Genomic DNA, 18,268 nt, shown 5'->3' on the forward strand with positions numbered 1-18,268 from the left:
CAAATTGAATACGTATCTCATCTCTGCACACTTTTCAAGGACTTAAGCTAACATGGGTTGATATAGTGGTGCACTGTGCGAGGCAGCAGCACGTTACAGTAGATCTGTGTGTTTCTTTTGTTTGTTTTTGTACTGGCTAGCAACACTGTGAAATAACAGTGGACATTAATCTGTTTAAAAACATTTTCACCATCCTTCTAGCTTTCGGGATACTTTATTCTATTGAGTGCTTCGACGACAGTAGTGGAGACAATGTTGTACATATGAGAGAGCTGCTAGCAGCCTTTGTTTGCCCAACAGAAGCTCGATATTCTGGACAAGCTGAGACGGCGAGCGGTGCATCAGGAGACAGGGATATAAACCATATCTCCCGTCTATCATTATGGGGAACATAAGATTGCTGGCAAATAAAATGGAGGAACTAGCAGTACTCACAAGGACACCCAATGAATATCGGGAAAGCAGTGTTATGTATTTCACCAAGGCATGGTTACAAGAGCAAATCCTGGAATCCAATGCTCCTGTGAATAGATTTTCAAAGCTTGGAGCTGACAGGATTAATCTACAGTGCGGTTAGAGGAACGGAGGTGGGCTTGCTGTGCTTGTGAACAACAGATGGTATAATCCCAGTCACATTTCTGTGAAAGCACGAATCTGCAGTGCGGACATCGATAAGCTTGCTGTGAGTTTGCATCCGTGTGAGTTCAGTCTACACTCTGCCTTCCCAATGCAGTCCTGATGTATGAGGCATCAAACACACGGCCATCGCCAGATTCCAGACTCAACAGCCCAATGTGTTCATTGCAGTATCGGGAGGCTTCAACCGTGTTTCTCTTCCGACAACCCTACCCACCTTCCATCAGTTGGTCAAGTGTCATACCTGAGAAAATAAAACACTGGGCTTCTTGAAAGCAAGTATTAAAGATGCATACAGCTCCACAGCTCTGCCCCGCTCTTGGAAGATCAGATCACAACCTCATGTCCTTGTATAAGTCCAAAGTACAGAAACAGCCAGTTACCTCCAAGACTTGAGGCCTTTAGGGGCTGCTTTGAGGTTACTGACTGGAATGTGCTTTGTGAACCATATGGGAACGCCATTAACAGACTTACTGACTGCATCACTGGCTACATCAACTTCGGTGTGAACACTGTAATACCATCAAGGACTGTTCGCTGCTTCCCTAACAGCAAGCCATGGGTCACCAGTGATCTGAAGGCTCTTCTTGACCACAAAAAGAAATGCTTTAGATCAGCAGACAGGGAGAAATTGAAACATGTGCAGAGGGAGCTAAAGGAGAAGATCAAGGTGGCTAAAGAGGAATACAGGAGAGAGCTGGAGACCAAGCTTGGGCAGAGTAGCGTATGGGAGGTGTGAAGGAGCATGAAGAACATCACTGGCTTCAATCAGCTTAGCTGTAGAGCTTCAGAATGCAGCCATGAATGGACTAATGAGTTAAACCAATTTGGTTTGACAATTGCTCTCCTGTTCACACCTTCCCCCAGCACACCAATCCAGGTGCTGAGGCCCCCGATGTTCCCTCAGCACAAACAACTGCCCTCCTTCCCCTGCAGTTCAACATGTGGATGAACAGCACAGGCTACCACTGTCTATAACCCCTTCTTGCAGCTACCATTCACATCTCCTCATACCAACTGCTATTGACCCGATCTTCATCTTCCCCAGTCCCCACCTTCCACCAACTCCAGTGTCATCATGGACTCACCTTCTCTACTGAGCAGGTGAGAAGGGCTCTGGGGAAACTTAGACAGGCAAAGCATTGGGACTGGATGGTGTGAACCCCAAGGTCCTGAAGGAGTGTGTTGAGCAGCTGTGTGGAGTTCTCCAGCACATTTTCAGTCTGAGTCTCAGCCTGGAAAGGGTTCCAGCTGTGTGGAAAACATCATCTGTGGTTCCAGTACCAAAGAAGGGCCAACCCAAAGTCTCGAATGACTACCGTCCAGTGGCCCTGACCTCACACATCATGAAGACCCTAGAGAGGCTGGTCCTGGCTTATCTCCAACCCCTGGTCAGATTAGCCCTCATTCCTCTGTAGTTTGCTTATCAGAAGCACATTGGAGTCGACGATGTGTACAGAGCCTACACCCATTTGGATAAGCAGGGCAGCACTGTGACAATCATGTTTTTTTTTGATTTCTCAAGTGCCTTCAATACCATAGAGCCCTCCTTGCTGGGGGAAAAGCTCCGTTCACTGCAGGTTGGCACATCCATTGTATCCTGGATAATGGACTATCTGACTGGCAGATCGCAGTTTGTGCAGCTTCAGAGCTGTGTGTCAGACATGGTAATAAGCAACACTGGGGCCCCACAGGGGACTGTATTGGCTCCCTTCCTGTTTCCCCTGTACAACACAGAGTCATGTTGTCTGCAGAAATTCTCTGATGACTTAGCAATAGTTGGATGTATAAAGGGAGGAAGGGAGGATGAATACAGGGCCCTGGTGGAGGAATTTGTCAAATGGTGCAAGCTGAATCATCTGCAGCTCAACATCAGTAAGACAAAGGAGATGGTGATGGACTTTAGGAAAACTAAGCCTGCACTGCTCCCTGTTACTATTGATGGTGAGGACATGGACGTGGTGAGACCCTACAAGTACCTGGTGATGCACCTGGATGACAGACTTGAGTGGAGCACCAACACAGAGGCTACGTACAAGAAGGGTCAGAATTGTCTCTACCTCCTGAGGAGACTGATGTCTCTTGGAGTATGCAGGGCTCTCATTCACATGTTCTACCAGTCTGTTGTCACCAGTACAATCTTCAGTGCAGTGGTGTGCTGGGGCAATGGCATCAACACGGGTGACTAGAAAGGCTGGCTCTGTTATAGGAGTCAAACTGGACAAACTGGAGGCTGTGGTAGAACAAAGGACCCTCCGGAAATCCTGGCAATTCTGGACAATGCTTCTCACCCTCTGCATGCCACCTTGGCTGAACAGAGGAGCACGTTTAGTAACAGACTAAGACAACTGTGCTGCTCCAAAGAGTATTATATAAGGTCATTCTTACCCTCAGCCATTAGGCTCTAAAATGAATCAACATGTTGCCGGGTTAGACTGCTAGACTGTTGTTAACCTCTGTTTACCAGAGCTCTGTTTAAGATCTGTTTACCACACCCTGCTATCACGCACACCCTGTGCAATACTGTGCAATACCACCATCACTTTTTATCTGGACGGTGTGAAGGTGCAGCCATTACTGTATAATATTACAGTAATTCTTGCACTACCATCTTATCAGTGTGAACTTGGAAATCTTGTAAGTTTTGTCATCTTGACTTGTAAATCTTGTACTTCTTATTTTTAAGGTAACTTACTGTTTTTATTCTTTCTTACTTTGCTTCTAATATTTGTATGTGTGTGCACTTGTAATGCTACTGTGACACTGTAATTTCTTTTGGGATCAATAAAGTATCTATCTATTAAACCTGGTAAATGCTGGTTTGGGTTGTCAACTATGGACTTTTTTTAGCCATCATATCTCCACAAAAGGTGCAAAACCCTGTCCATGAAAAGTAGACGCTATTATGGATTTCCCACGGCCCCGCACTACTAAAACACTGCAGGAGTTTTTAGGTATGCTCACTGTTTCATTCCACGAGCTGCTGAATTATGCTCCCCCTGTATAGTGCACTTAAAAACATTACCCCTCATCATGAGCTTGACTGGTCAGTGGACATGACCAGGGCATTTAATGATATGAAACAAGCTCTTTCTAGTGTGACCTTACTGGTGCACCTGCTCCCCAGTGCATCTCCAGCCATTACTACTGATGCTTCAGACTAAGTTGTAGGTGCTGTGTACGAACAGATGGTTAGAGGCCTTCTTCGGCCAGCAGCTCCACCCCCCAACAGTAAGTACAGCACGTTTGACCATTAGCATGTCAACACACCTCTGGATGAGCCAGAGGTACCTGCTGTCCCTTCACCCATGCAACATAGGACCCAAGCCAGGTGGCTCGTCCGAGCTCTGGACAGGCTCACATTTAGTGAATTCTTGGGGTGGCGGGGTGGGGGGGGTGCTGTGCAGGGTAATGTTATTGGTGGAGACGTATATAAACACAACCACCGACATTGAGTTGGGGTTCACTTTAAGAGGCTGGTCGGACATGATTACGCAATTTCATGAAGTTTTGTTACCGTGCTTTTGTTTTCAGTGTTTGAAATATAATAAATGAGTTGTTACAATTTTTCTTAAGCATAAAACGCCCCACAACATTTTATTTGCAACAAACCTACAACGCCTTGTAGGCGGAATCAAAAGAAGTAATGAAACAGCTCATGAGATTGACAATGTGGCTGAGTGGCGCCACAACAACAACAACTTCTCACTCAATGTCAGCAAGACCAAGGAGTTGATTATTGACGTCAGGCGGAGGAACCCAGAGGTCCATGAGCCTGTCCTCATCAGGGGAATCAGAGGTGGAGAGGGTCAGCAACTTCAAATTCCCTGGTGTTTTCATTTCAGAGGACCTGTCTTGGTTCCAGCATGTAAGCATAATTATGAAGAAAGCAAGATAGTACCTCTGCTTCCTTGGGAGTGTGTGGAGATTTGGCATGACGTCTCAAACTGTGACAAACTTCTACGTATGTGTGGTGGAAAGTAAATTAACTGGCTGCATCACAGCCTGGCATGGAAACATCAATGGCCTTTGTTGCCTGGGCGGTCTACACTCTATCTGGAGTCTATTCTAGCCTGGATATTATATTAATGCTTTCCTTACCTCAACTTCCACAGGGAGACATGATAGAAGTCTATAAAATACCTAGGGGACTTATAAAAGCATATCTTCCCTTTGCACATCAGGGGCCTGAAGACGAGATAAATGAACCAAGGCACATGAATCAACTAAGGGACAATTGCCTGACTAACTTCAAAGTATATTTGGTTTTTGGTTGCCTGTTTGTAGTTTCTATTGACTGTTAACACCTCTATGGAGACTGGCGACTGACCTTCCAAGTCAGGAATTCAATCAAACATAGTTTACCAAATTGTTAATATCATAACTGCTAAGTAAATCTATTGGCGACTGACCTTCCAAGTAAGGAATTCAATGAAACGTTGTTTACCAAATTGTTAATATCATAACTGATAAGTAAATCTGTATAAAAATAACAGTTTTCTGTTCTTGCTTCAAAACTGTGGGTGACAGAGCCCATGCTGTCCTCCTTAAGTACAAGTAAAATAAAGTATGATTGAGTTGTCATTGTTCTTGTGTTCTGCATCCAGTTAAGAAACACAGAAACATAGAAAACCTACAACACAATACAGGCCCTTCAGCCCACAAAGTTGTGCTGAACATGTCCCTACCTTAGAAATTACCAGGCTTACCTATAGCCCTCTATTTTACTAAGCTCCATGTACCTATCTAAATGACTCTTAAAAGACCCTATCGTATCTGCCTCCACCACCGTTGCCGGCAGCCCATTCCACGCACTCACCACTCTCTGAGTAAAAAGCTTACCCCTGACATCTCCTCTGTACCTACTCCCCAGCACCTTAAACCTGTGTCCTCTTGTGGCAACCATTTCAGCCCTGGGAAAAAGACTCTGACTATCCACACGATCAATGCCTCTCATCATCTTATACACCTCTATCAGGTCACCTCTCATCCTCCGCCACTCCAAGGAGAAATGGCTGAGGTCACTCAGCCTATTTTCATAAGGCATGCTCCCCAATTCAGGCAACATCCTTGTAAATCTCCTCTGCACCCTTTCTATGGCCTCCACATCCTTCCTGCAGTGAGGCGACCAGAACTGAGCACAGTACTCCAATTATTTTATTTATTTATCGACAATGACATCTCTTCTTCCTTCTCTCCTTTAAAGTAAGTAATGTTAGTCTTTCCAATCTACAGATTATTTTTCTTTCTGCACCTCTACAATCCCTTTACATCACAGATCCAGGTTCAATTATGACCTCCAGTATCCTCTTTGTGGAGTTCGTATGTTCTCTCTGTGATTACATGGGCAAGTCAGCAGGTAAATTGTCCCTAGTTTGTAGATGAGTTGTAGAATAAGGGGGGAATTGATGGGAATATGAAAAGAATAGGATATGGTCCTGGTTTTTGTGTGTGGTTGTATTTTAATGATATCCTGTTTGTGCTTGCTATGTAAGTGTGAGCACTGGGCCTCAGGCTGCGGTGTTGCCTGTTGCCGCCAGCAGAGAGGGTGTCAGATCCAGTGCCTTCCACCAGGGGCAGTGTGGAGTGATGTCCAGGTTGGAGTTGCTGCATCCTCCCAGTGTTTGGTCGGTAGAAGACAAGCTGAATTGTGGTTGTCTGCAGATTTCTTCAGCTTTCACGGCCAAGTCTGGATATTCTTTTTTTGCGTGGCTGTATCTTACTGAGACCTTTAAAAGCTTGCTATCTTGTATGTGCGATGTGAGCTTTGTGCTGTGGGACCATTGATAATATGTTTTGTACCTTGGCCCCAGAGTAAGGCTGTTTCGTTTGGCTGCATTCACGGGTATTCATGTATGGTTGAATGACAATTAAACTTGAATTGAATTGAATAGGGAAAATTAGTGGGAGACCAATTGCTCTGAGAATCAAGTTTAAGTCATTGCCATTCAACCTTACACACGTATATACTACTAAATGAAACATCATTCGCCTGGGATGGAGGAGCAGAGCACAGTACCTATATCACATACAGCACAGAAAATAATATCAACAGATAATAAAATAATATTCTGTAGATATGTAAATTGACATAAAGTCCAGATACGACATAAAATTATGTAAATATACAACTGTATTACTGTTACTGGCACTTTCATAAATAATGTGTACTGCCTGGCAGCATGGTGTTCTGAAGTCTCACAGCCTGGGAGTTAAAGCAGTTAATCAGCTGAATATTGTTTATCCTTATACTGCAGTACCTTCTGCCTAATGGTAGGAGATTAAACAGATTATGGGATGGATGGGAGGGCTCTGTGAAAATTCTGAGGGCTCAGCGTATATGTGACAGGCCAAGTTTTGTCCTTCTGGATTGCACAGAAACAGAATTATCCCTACGACAATGTCATGACCAGAACAGAACGTAATTGTACTTTGATTTTGCTTAGTTGCTTATAAGCCTCAATGAATCTTCCAGTAAGATGGAGGCCAGCATTGTCACAGAGGTCACTCCAAGTCCAACAAAGCTGTGATTGTTCATCCTTTTCACAGTCGTAAGGCACTGCTGGATATCAGGAGCATCGAGTACTGCAGATCTATCCCATTAGTGAACTGCTCGATAGTGGAGGAGCTGGACTTTGCGCTGTCTGCTGCAGGAAGGCATCAAAGTCAATGCGTGGAGGTGGTGAGCGGTCCAAATAACTGCCTCAGACATTTTTCTTGTGATTGCAAAACCCTGTTGAACATTGGTAATATGGACTACTACAAGTCAAGCTCACAGGTTCATTGGAAAGACTGACAATGGGGGACCTGCAGGGCCTCAGCTGTAGAGCAGGCCCGGCCCTAATGCTGAGGGATCACCTGTTGCAGCCGCTCTGGGGGGAGAGATGTTTGAGGTTGTGTGGGAGAGCAGAGGATCTGCAGATGTGTTGGAGTCTGTGCTCGGTAGGGGGCTAAGCCCTCATGTTGGAGATGCTTGGTGAAAGACAAACTGGATTGCGGTTATCTGCATCTGCACTAATACATGACAATGGGAATGCATGGATAATGGTAGGCACAGTCTATAGGAGGCCCTGTTGGTGGCCTTCTCCACTATGAAAGGTCCCACATAGCATGGGACGAACTTGTGGCTCTCGAATTTCAAGGGAAGATCCTTAGATACTAGTCAGATGTTCTCCCTTGACATGAGAGTCCTCACCTGTCAGTGGAGTCAATTAGAGTGCCGGACTGAGCGGTGAGCAGAGGAGTCTTGGCCCGTTTCCATGAGCATTTGTAGCATTGGACCAACTATTCAGCAGCAGGAAATCCTGTGGCAATCTCCTGGCAGGGAAGAGTGGTGGCTGGAATCCCTTCAGGCAGCAAAGGGGAACATTCCAGTGGAGAATGACTGGAGGTTATTATGGGTTATCCCTGCCCAAACCAGCTGGGAACTCCAGATTGTAGAGTTGGAAGAATCCAGGCAGGGTAGCGTGGGGTTGTCTCCAGCTGTTGATTCGCTCAATGTGGCTGTTAGACTGCGTGTGGAAACCTGAAAAGGGGCTACCTGTGGTTCCCAAAAGAGAACAGAAAGCCTTCCAAAAACAAGATGTGAGGTGTGGCCCTTGATTAGACGCAATGTCCTGAGGGAAGCCGTGCAGCCTCAACACATGTTGAGGGGAGCATGCCTCATGAGATTAAGTTGAGTGAACTCGGCCTTTTCTCCTTGGAGTGACAGAGGATGAGGGGTGACCTGATAGACGTGTATAAGGTGATGAGAGGCATTGATCGTGTGGATAGTCAGAGGCTTTTTCCCAGGGCTGAAATGGCTAGCACGAGAGGGCACAGTTTTAAGGTGTTTGGAAGTAGAGTTTTTTATGCAGGGAGTGGAATGGGCTGCCGGCAATGGTGGTGGAGGTAGATACGATAGGATCTTTTAAGAGACTCCTGGATAGGTACATGGAGATTAGAAAAATAGAGGGCTATGGGTAACCCTAGGTAATTTCTAAGCTAAGGACATGTTCGGCACAGCCTTGTGAGCTGAAGGGCCTGTATTGTGCTGTAGGTTTTCTAAGTTTCTATGTTGAACCATAATGCTGGCAGTCTCACGAGCTGACGGGACCTTAGCAGGAGCAATGAAATGGACAGCCCAGGAGAATCGATCAGTAACTACCAGAATGGCAGTGTTTCCATCTGTTGGGGACAGACCCATGACGAAATCCACTGAGAGGTGGGACCAGGGACGGCAAGGTACAGAGAGTGGGCATAGTGGTCCCACAGGACGCTGGCATGATGTCTTGCTCTGGGAACAAGTGTGACAGCACAAAGTTGTGCATGTCCTCAGTCACAGACGACCACGAAAATTGTTTCTTAATAATTTCCAGGGTCTATTGAAGCCCCATTCCAACACTTTGGAGAGCACCGTGTCAGGGACAAACAGTCGGTTGGAAGGTGCCTCACCTGGGACTGGATCCGATTGTTGGGTTGCCCTCACCTCCGCCTCTAATCCCCAAATTTCCAGCGCAGCAATGCACTAGTGAGGAGGGATGGGCTCTGGATTGGTGTTGTTCTGGGATACGTCCAACTGCCTGGAGGAAGCATCAGCCTTGGTATTCTTGCTGCTGGGACAGTAGAAGATGGTGAAATTAAAGAGGGTGAAGAAGAGAGCCCAATGAGCCTTATGTGAATTGAGTCTCTTAGTGTCCCCAGTGGAGGAGAGGTTCTTATGATCTCTTCAAACCAAAAACGTGTGCTCTTTCCCCTCCAGCCAGTATTGTCATGCTTCCAGGTCCTCCTTGACACCCAGAGATTTTCGGTTCCCAACATCATAGTTACACTCATCTGGAGTCAAGCAATGGGAAAGAAAACGAGAGGGGTGCAGCCAGCCATCCAGAGAAGAGCACTGAGAGAGTACAGTTCCAATCTGATTCATCTACCTCAACAACGAAAGCCTGGGATGGGTCTAGGTATTGCAGTATAGGGGCAGTGGTGAAGCATCACTTTAGTTCTGAGAACGTTTGGTCTGCTTTACGTGTCTGATGAAGTCCTGTAAAGGTCCTCTTGGGAATTTCATTGATGGGGACCACAAAAAAGCAGCAATAAAAGCTGGCAAACTCCATTACCTGATGCACCAGTTCAAGCATAAATGATTTGACCACTCTCTGACTGTCTGAACTTCACACTGTTCCATTTGAATACTGAAAGGGGTGAGTATATAGCCCAAAAACTACTCCTGCTCTTGTGGAACTCGCACATGTCTGGCTTGGCATAGAAGTTACTCTCGAGGAGCCGTCTGAACCCTCTGTACGTGCTGGACGTGTTCCTAGCAAGAGCAGGAACAGATCAGCATACAAGGAGTGATGGATAAGTTCGTGCCCTAAGGTAGAAGGAGTCAATTTTAGAAAACCTAGCACATTTATTTTTCAACATAGTCCCCTCCTACATTTACACACTTAGTCCAGCGGATCTTGGACCTCCAGAAAGTGTCCTCATCAGGGGTGATTGATAAGTTTGTGGCCTAAGGTAGAAGGAAATGAGTTATACAGCTCTCGTTATATACATGTGCAGTTCAACGCTTTGAGCGATTATGCAGAAAGTTTCAAGTTAATAACTCATCTCCTTCTACCTTTGGCCATGAACTTATCAATCACCCCTCGTATCATCCAAATGCATGAAAACAAACTGATTGAACATGTCTCTGAGCACATTGTTGATCACGGCATGAAAAATAGCAGGGCATTAGCCAGACTAAATGGCAGCACGAGTTACTCACAGTGACTAGTGGAGGTGTTGAATGCTGTCTGCTACCCGTCCCTTTCTTGGATACAAACAAGGTTATAAGCACTGGCAGATCTTTCTTGGAAATATGATGTTCAAACACAGAGGCAAGCAAGGGAAGAGGGTGGTGGTCCTTCATGGTGGTCCTTTTTGGGGCGATAAACAATGCAGGGATGGAACTTGCCATCCTTCTTTCTCACAGAAAAGAAGCTGGCCCTGCTGGTGAGGATGACCAAAAGATAAACACCAAGGACCATACTTCCTTGATGTACTCTTCCATGGCCACCATTTCAGAAAGAGAGGAAATAGCACTGGCCCCAGGGAGGAATAGTACCGGGTAAGAGGTCAATGGCACAGTCATATGGCTGGTGTGGATGCAAGCAAGTGATCTTCCTTTTTACTGAAGGCCTTAAGAAGTGCTATGTTTTATAACTTCAAAATGTTAAAACTAATTGTAAACAAAACAAGGAACCAGGAGATAATCGTGTGTACTTTTTACAGCATGTTTTTTTACTTTAATCGAGGCATGCACCTATCATATGGTGCCACCCTGATGTGTGAAATTCACTTTTTTTAACATATAACCCATGATGAATTATTTAAATTAACATGAACGCTGAATCAAATAATATGTTTACAATATCATCCCAATAATACTGAAATTTTAAATACTCATCACTTCTCCTTGCTTAGCTATAAACACCAACTCAATACAGAATGCCTGTCAACTATATACACAGTACACTATATAATACAAACACTATACAATCATCCACAGCACAGAAAATTTTAAATTGTCCCATTCAGGCCTGAAGATTTAATTGCTGTGGAGGATTTCTTATTCTTGTGGAATAATGCATTTCCTCACAAGGGAGGGCACTCTACTTGTCACGTGAGACACTTGTGACTGTGAAAGCAATCTCAGGTTCGAGGCCTCCTCCGTGGTGGTTGTAGGAGTTGACTGTGAGACTGCAGGGAGTTTGTTCTGACAGCTCTGGGATCTCCTTCGATCCTTGCTTCCCTCCTGGTCCTGGCTTCTTTCTCTCTCTTTATCCAACTCATTTTCTTTTTCACTTTCCTTCTCTTTTTCTCACTCATGTTCTTTCTTTCTATCCCTTCTCTTTTTGAACTTCTTGTCTTTTTTTCTTGCTTTCCTTTTTTGTCTTCTACTTCTTGCGATTATCCCTGAATGTGATAATTTCTCAAGAAATTAGATTTGTTTATCCTCTTCTATTTCCGCAACACTTCTGCCATTCTCCTCTTTCTTTTCCTTTTTCATTTTTCTAGGAGGCGCATTTTGGTCTTGGGAAGGTGCATTTTAGTTCACTGGAGTTTTCTGTTATCAATCCTTCTATTGCCCCATTTACCATCCGATCTCTCCCCGTGGTTTCCTCAGCCACAACCTTATCTGATGAATATTCTGTTTTCATATCTCCATTGACTCTTTCCTTTTTGGACCATCCAAATGAGCTTTGTCTTTGCATCTACTTTTACGAGCAGTTTTTGTCTCAGGGCAAAGGTCAGCTGTTCTCCCTCTGCTGGGTCCATGTTCTTTGGTCGAGACTTGCTGACAGGATGTGCAACTATGGCCCGAGTGCGGAGAGAGAGAGACACTGAAGCAGATCACCAGTTGATTGACTTTAATGGGAACTGTGCAGAAAATAAGGGAAAATAAAGGGGGAAACACAGTTCACTCTAGGCCAACAGGGCAGTTAAGCAGAACTGTCAAACTAAAATTAAAACTGAAACAACAGTTTGGCCATAGTAGCTAAATCCTAATCAAATTCCTCTCCTTAACAGTTTCAGGCTAAGTGGTAGTCTTCTTTCCAGGAACCAGGACAACTGTAAGGAGGAGCATTGATGTTGCTCTGCTACTGGTCTTGACAAGAGTGGAACAAGAGGAAGGGAGTGAAACATCATCATGTGAACCACTAATTGGCTGGATAGCTGAACCAGTTCTGCAGCCCTTCTATAAGAGTGCGCAGACCCCCGGCAGAATCAGTGGCTGTGACATTTGAACTTGAATGAAGGAACGTTAATGAGAACTATTGCCTAAAGTAAAGGGAATTGATCCTTCCATTTTGGGAAGCGCTGATTTGCAGCTTCCTTTCTGTGCCAGGAACAATATAAATTAAGCTGGACAAATTCATTAGTGACACTTCATTTGTCTGTGTATTGGTTGCTGAGACTCTCTCTGGCTCAGAATTGCTTTTGTCATGTTGTTCCTCTATCAGTGTGTCTTAGACATTGCCATTTATCAAGTCATGATGCTCAGTTTCAGAGAAACAGCAAGCCCTGTCAGCGAGGCTACAAAAGATAAAACGTCCGCGTTTTGTCCTTGAGAAAGATGTCTCTCCCATTCATCAATCAAAGCTGCTGTGGAGCTCACTCAGAAAGATTCAACCAGTTCTCCAAAGGCAAGAACTTAAGAGTAAATGTTCTTCCATGTATTTTTGAGCTGCTAGAAGCTCTACTGCATCCAAACCTCTTTGTAGCCTGCCTTCTCCAATCCCATAAACCTCCCAAAAGTCAGCCCTCCTCCAAAGTTCAAAGTTTTAAGTAAATTTATTATCTAAGTATGTACATGTCACTATATACTACCCTGGGATTCATTTTCTTGCAGGCCTTCACCGTAGAACAAAGAAATACAGTAGAATTGATGAAAAACTACACACGAACAGTGACAAGCAACCAATGTGCAAAAGAAAACAAATTGTGCAAACAAAAAAAAAGGTATGTAAATAAATAATATTGAGAAAATGAGTTGTAGAGTCCATAGGCTCTGTTCACTGGTAAAGTAAGTATTGAGGTGAGTGAAGTTATTCACACCAGTCCAGGAAACTGATGGTTGAAGTGTAATAACTGCTCCTGAACCTGGTGATGTGGGACCTAAGGCTCCTGTACCTCTTCCCCAGTGGTAGCAGTGAGAAGAAAGCATGACCTGGATGTCTGGAGTCCTTGATGATGGATGCTGCTTTCTTGTGGCAGTGCTCTTTGTAGGTGTGCTCATATGTGGGGAGGGCTTTTTCTTGTGATGGACTAAGCTGTATCTAGCACTTTGTGTAAGCATTGGTGTTTCCACACCAGACTGTGACGTAACCAGTCGGCATACTCTGCACTGTGCATCTATAGAACTTTGTCAAAGTTTTAATTGACATGTTAACTATATGTAAAGTAGAGGTGCTGCAGTGCCTTCTTGTAAATTACATTAATGTGCTGTCCCAAGGCAGAACCTCTCATATGATAACCCACAAATTTAATTTTACTTACTCTCTCCACTGCTGCTTCTTCATCACTGCACTGGCCCTCAACAACTCGGGATATACGATTATCTGTTAAGCATCTCTACTGGTCTCTTTCTTTCTCTTTTCCTTTACAATGTACAAGCCACGTTTATTGACATGTGCAGTACAGAAGTAAGTTGAGGTATAGCTACAAAGAGAAACTTGCTTGAAGCAATATCACAGATACATAGGTCCAGACAACACACAGAACATAAATATACTTAGCAGCACATACAAAAAGCTGGAGGAACTCAGCAGGTCAGGCAGCATCAATGGAAATGAATAAACAGTTAGACGGAGACCTTTCATCAGGATTGGAAAAGAAGGGGGCAAGTCCATGGTACAGCAAGAGGTGCTCTGTAGTGAAGCAGTGTTGTATTGTTGAGGCAAGGTCAGGGACGTGCAGACTAGTTTAAGAATCTGATTGTGTGAGGAAGTAGCTGTTCAAAACAGGTTCTTTTAGAATTCTTTAAGACATCTGTCCTAAAATGTCTTCTTGTATCACCTTGTCTGATATCACACTGTAAAATACAATCAATTCTTTATAAATGTACCTATTTGTGAAGGGTACAATAATGAAAGACATTGCCTTCAATGAGCCAGCACAGCTTTTGCTCAATTGAGGAAAGAGGATTTGAAAATCAGGACCTCAGTTCTGCTACATTACTTAGGGTCTATTGAGCAGCAGTGATCCTCACCATGCTACATCCTCCGAAACCCGGCCTGCATTCAGCGGGCATTGCAAAGCACTAGAAAGATCACACCGATATTCTCAGCAAAATCCTCCCAATCCATAGGAAGGTGGTAGGTGCTCTCTCCCAGGAGGCCCTGGCCCTGGTACTCATTACTTTTTTTATTTAGAGGTACAGCAGGATAATCGGCCTTTCTGGCCCATTGAGACTGTGCAGTCCAATAGGAGCCACAGAAAAGAACAGCATAGAAACAGGCCCTTCAGCCCATCTAGTCCATGTCAAACCATTTAAACTGCCTACTCCTATCGACCTGCACCAGGACCACAGCCCTCCATACCCCTACCATCCATGTACCTATCCAAACTTCTCTTATATCTTGATGTGGAACCAATGTGCAGCACTTGCAGCGGTAGCTCATTCCACACACTCACCACCCTCTGAGTGGATAACTTTCCCCTCATGTTTCCCTTAAACTTTTCATCTTTCACCCTTAACCTGTGACCTCACACAACCTAGTGGAACGAGCCTGCTTGCATTTAACCTTTCTACTGTATACCAGTCATAATTTAGTGTACCTTTCTCAATTACACCAATGAGACCAATTAGCGTATTAGAACATAAGACATAGGAGCAGAATTAGGCCCATCAAGTCTGTTCTGCCATTCAATCATGGCTGATCCTTTTTTTTCTCCTCCTCAACCCTATTTCCCGGCCTTCTCCCCGTAACCTTTGATGCCATGTCCAATCAAGAACCTGTTCACCTCTGCCTTAAATACACCCAGCGACCTGGCCTCCACAGCTGCATGTGGCAACAAATTCCTCAAATCCACCACCCTTTGGCTAAAGAAATTTCTCTGCATCTCTGTTTTGAAAGGGTGCCCCTCTATCCTGAGGCTGTGCCCTCTTGTCCTAGACTCTCCCACCATGGGAAACATCCTTTCCACATCTACTCTGTCTAGGCCTTTCAACATCTGTAAGACTAACAATGCAAGTGTCTGTGCTAATAACTCAGACATACGAGTTCAAAGATGTGAAATGCAAATTCAGTTTATTACATAAATCTAGAATTGAAATGTTAGTCATTGGAATAATAGCTACTCCATTGTAACAAAATGAAAAATGTGGTTCATAAGTTTGAGGAAGGGACTCTGCCATTTTTACCTGCATAAATTGATACATGACCCAAGACCCGTAACAGTGGGGTTAGACCATAAGACCATAAGATTCTACAAAGTGCATGACCATGGATTTTCCAACCTGTATGCCTTTGAAATCTGAGAGGAGACCAGGGCATCCTGAGGAAAGCCACAGGAAGAACATAACAACTCCTTACAGATGGTAGTGGGCTACCCTTCTATATAGCGTCAAGAGTTACATTGAGGAGTCTGCACACTTCGCACGCCTGACACCAGTCTTCTAAAGCAAACACTATTCTAAGTTCTAGGAAGAGATTTCCGGGCAGATGGGGAGAAAAAATCTGTGAAGAAATGTAACATTCTTGCTAACCCCTCAGAAACCCTATCCCATGAATGTTCAGCCTTGAGAACTTTGAAGACTTGCACTGCGAGCACGTAGAAGAGTTGTGTTTGTGACAGAAGAAAGAGAGCACCTCAAACACTACCCAGCCACTTACCCTGTGAACATCTGCTACTCAGGCTTTTGGTGCTTCATTAGCCTCCTGAGATTCCACAAAGCCGGAACGGTTGAAGTCATTCTCAATTCCAAAGAAATTTGAAAAGCAAAGCTAAGATGCAATGTGATCCACTCTGCCACAGCTGCTGGAGGAGTCAGTGCTTGCTGAACTTGCAGTACTCAGTAAAAAAAAACAGGAAAAATATCTGGCATGATGTACTCCCTCCCCTTGGGCACCCAGTGTGAGGATTTCTTAAAACCATAATACATAAGAGCAGAATAGGCCATTCAGCTCTTGAGTCCCTGCCCCTCTTCCATGGTAGCCGATTTATTTTCCTTCTCAACTCTATTCTCCTGACTTTTCCCCGAAACCATAGGCTCCCTTATTAATCAAGGACCTATCAACCTCTGCTTTAAATATTACCAGTGACTTGGCCTTCACAGCCACCTGTGGCAGTAAATTTGACAGATTCACCACTCTCTAGCTAAAGAAATTCCTTCTCTCTCTCTTTTCTATTCTTATTCTGAAGCTGTGCCCTGTGGTCATAAATTCTACCACTATTGGAACATCCTCTCCATGTCTACTCAATGTTCATCTTTCAATATTCAATAAATTTTAATGTGATCCCTCCCTTAGCTCCAGCAAGTACAGGCCCAGAGCCATCAAACACTCTCACACTTTAAACCTTTCATTCTGTAGATCATTCTCGTAACCGTTTCCATTTCTGAGTGTTTATCATCAGAGATAGGTTGAAGAAATTAGTTTAGTTAGCCATTTTATTACTAATTGACTAGGTTCAGCATAATATTGTGGGCCAAAAGGCCTGTTTCTGTGCTCTACTGTCTATGTTCTGTCAGGTAAAGAAACAAATGATGAAAATAAGATGATAATCAGTGGATATGACTTCTATAAGTAGTTTACTGCCACATACACATAGATGCAAAACATAGAGTCATTTATCATGGAAGCTAACTCCTGACCACGAGATCTGTACCAGTCAACGTTACTTATTTACACTAATCCCATTTGATTCTCCACTATTCCCAGACTCAACTACACACTAGAGACAGCTTATAGTGTCCAAGTAACCAGCCAGCTTGCACAACTTTAGAGTGAGGAATCACAACGTGATCACAGAGAACATGCAAACCCCACACAGAGGCCAGGGTTGAACCAGGGTTGCTGGAGGTGCTGAGGAAACAAAAACACTAACTGCAAGACACTGCCACCCACTCATGAATGCACCATAAACAAAAGAGTCACACACAAAATGTGGGAGGAACTCAACAGGTCAGGCAACACCGGGAAATCCAGAGCCACACACACTGTATGCTGGAGGAACTCAGCAGGTCAGGCAACATCTATGGAAATGAAAAAAGCAGCCAATATTTCGGGCCGAAACCCTCCTTCAGGAATGAAGAAAGGAGGTTCTGCAGATGCTGGAAATCTTGAGCAACGCCCAAAATATTGGAGGAACTCAATGAGTCAGGCAGCACCAACAAGGTGAATAAAATCAACATTTTGGGCTAGGTCCTTCCCCAGAATCGAAAGCAAGGAGACGGAAGCCAGAATCATGTACTGAACAGATTCACTCACACACCTGTGTACCATTCATGCACCATGTGTAAAACACATGCAAAAACATTCACACACTGTTCTCAGAAATTTGCATTGCAGTTAGACAGGGTGGTGAAGAAGTGTTTTGGTATCCTGAACTTCATCTACCAGGGCACTGAGTTTAGAAGTTGTGATGCTCTACTGAAGTTGTACAAAACGTTGGCCTTGTGTTCAGTTTTGGTCACCCTGCTATAAGAAAGACCTACTGAGCTGGAAGAAGTGCAGAGGAGATTTACAAGGATGATGCTGGACTCAGGAGACTGAGTTATGGAAAGAGGTGAGCAGGTTGTGATTTTCTTCATTGGAGGATAGGAGAATGAGGAATGATCTCACAAAGTTATATAAAATCATGAAGTTATACACTGGGTGAATGTGCACAATTTTTTCTGCAAGGATTGTGTTACCAAGAGTTAGAGAGTGTAGGCTCAAGGTGAGAAGGTAGATATTGAATAGGAACCAGAGTGGCAACTTTTTCACCCAAACAGTGGTCAGTGTATGAAATGAGCTGCCAGAGTAAGTGGTTAAGCAGGCATCTTAACAGAATTTGTAAAAAGTATTTGAACAGGTAGATGAATGGGAATGGCTTAGAGGGGTTTAGGCCAAATGCTTGCAAATGGGACTAGCTTAGGTGGGAATCTTGGGGGGCACAGACCAGA

The sequence above is a fragment of the Mobula birostris genome, chromosome 32 (genome assembly GCF_030028105.1).
Source record: "Mobula birostris isolate sMobBir1 chromosome 32, sMobBir1.hap1, whole genome shotgun sequence".
NCBI classification, from domain to species: Eukaryota; Metazoa; Chordata; class Chondrichthyes; order Myliobatiformes; family Myliobatidae; genus Mobula; species Mobula birostris.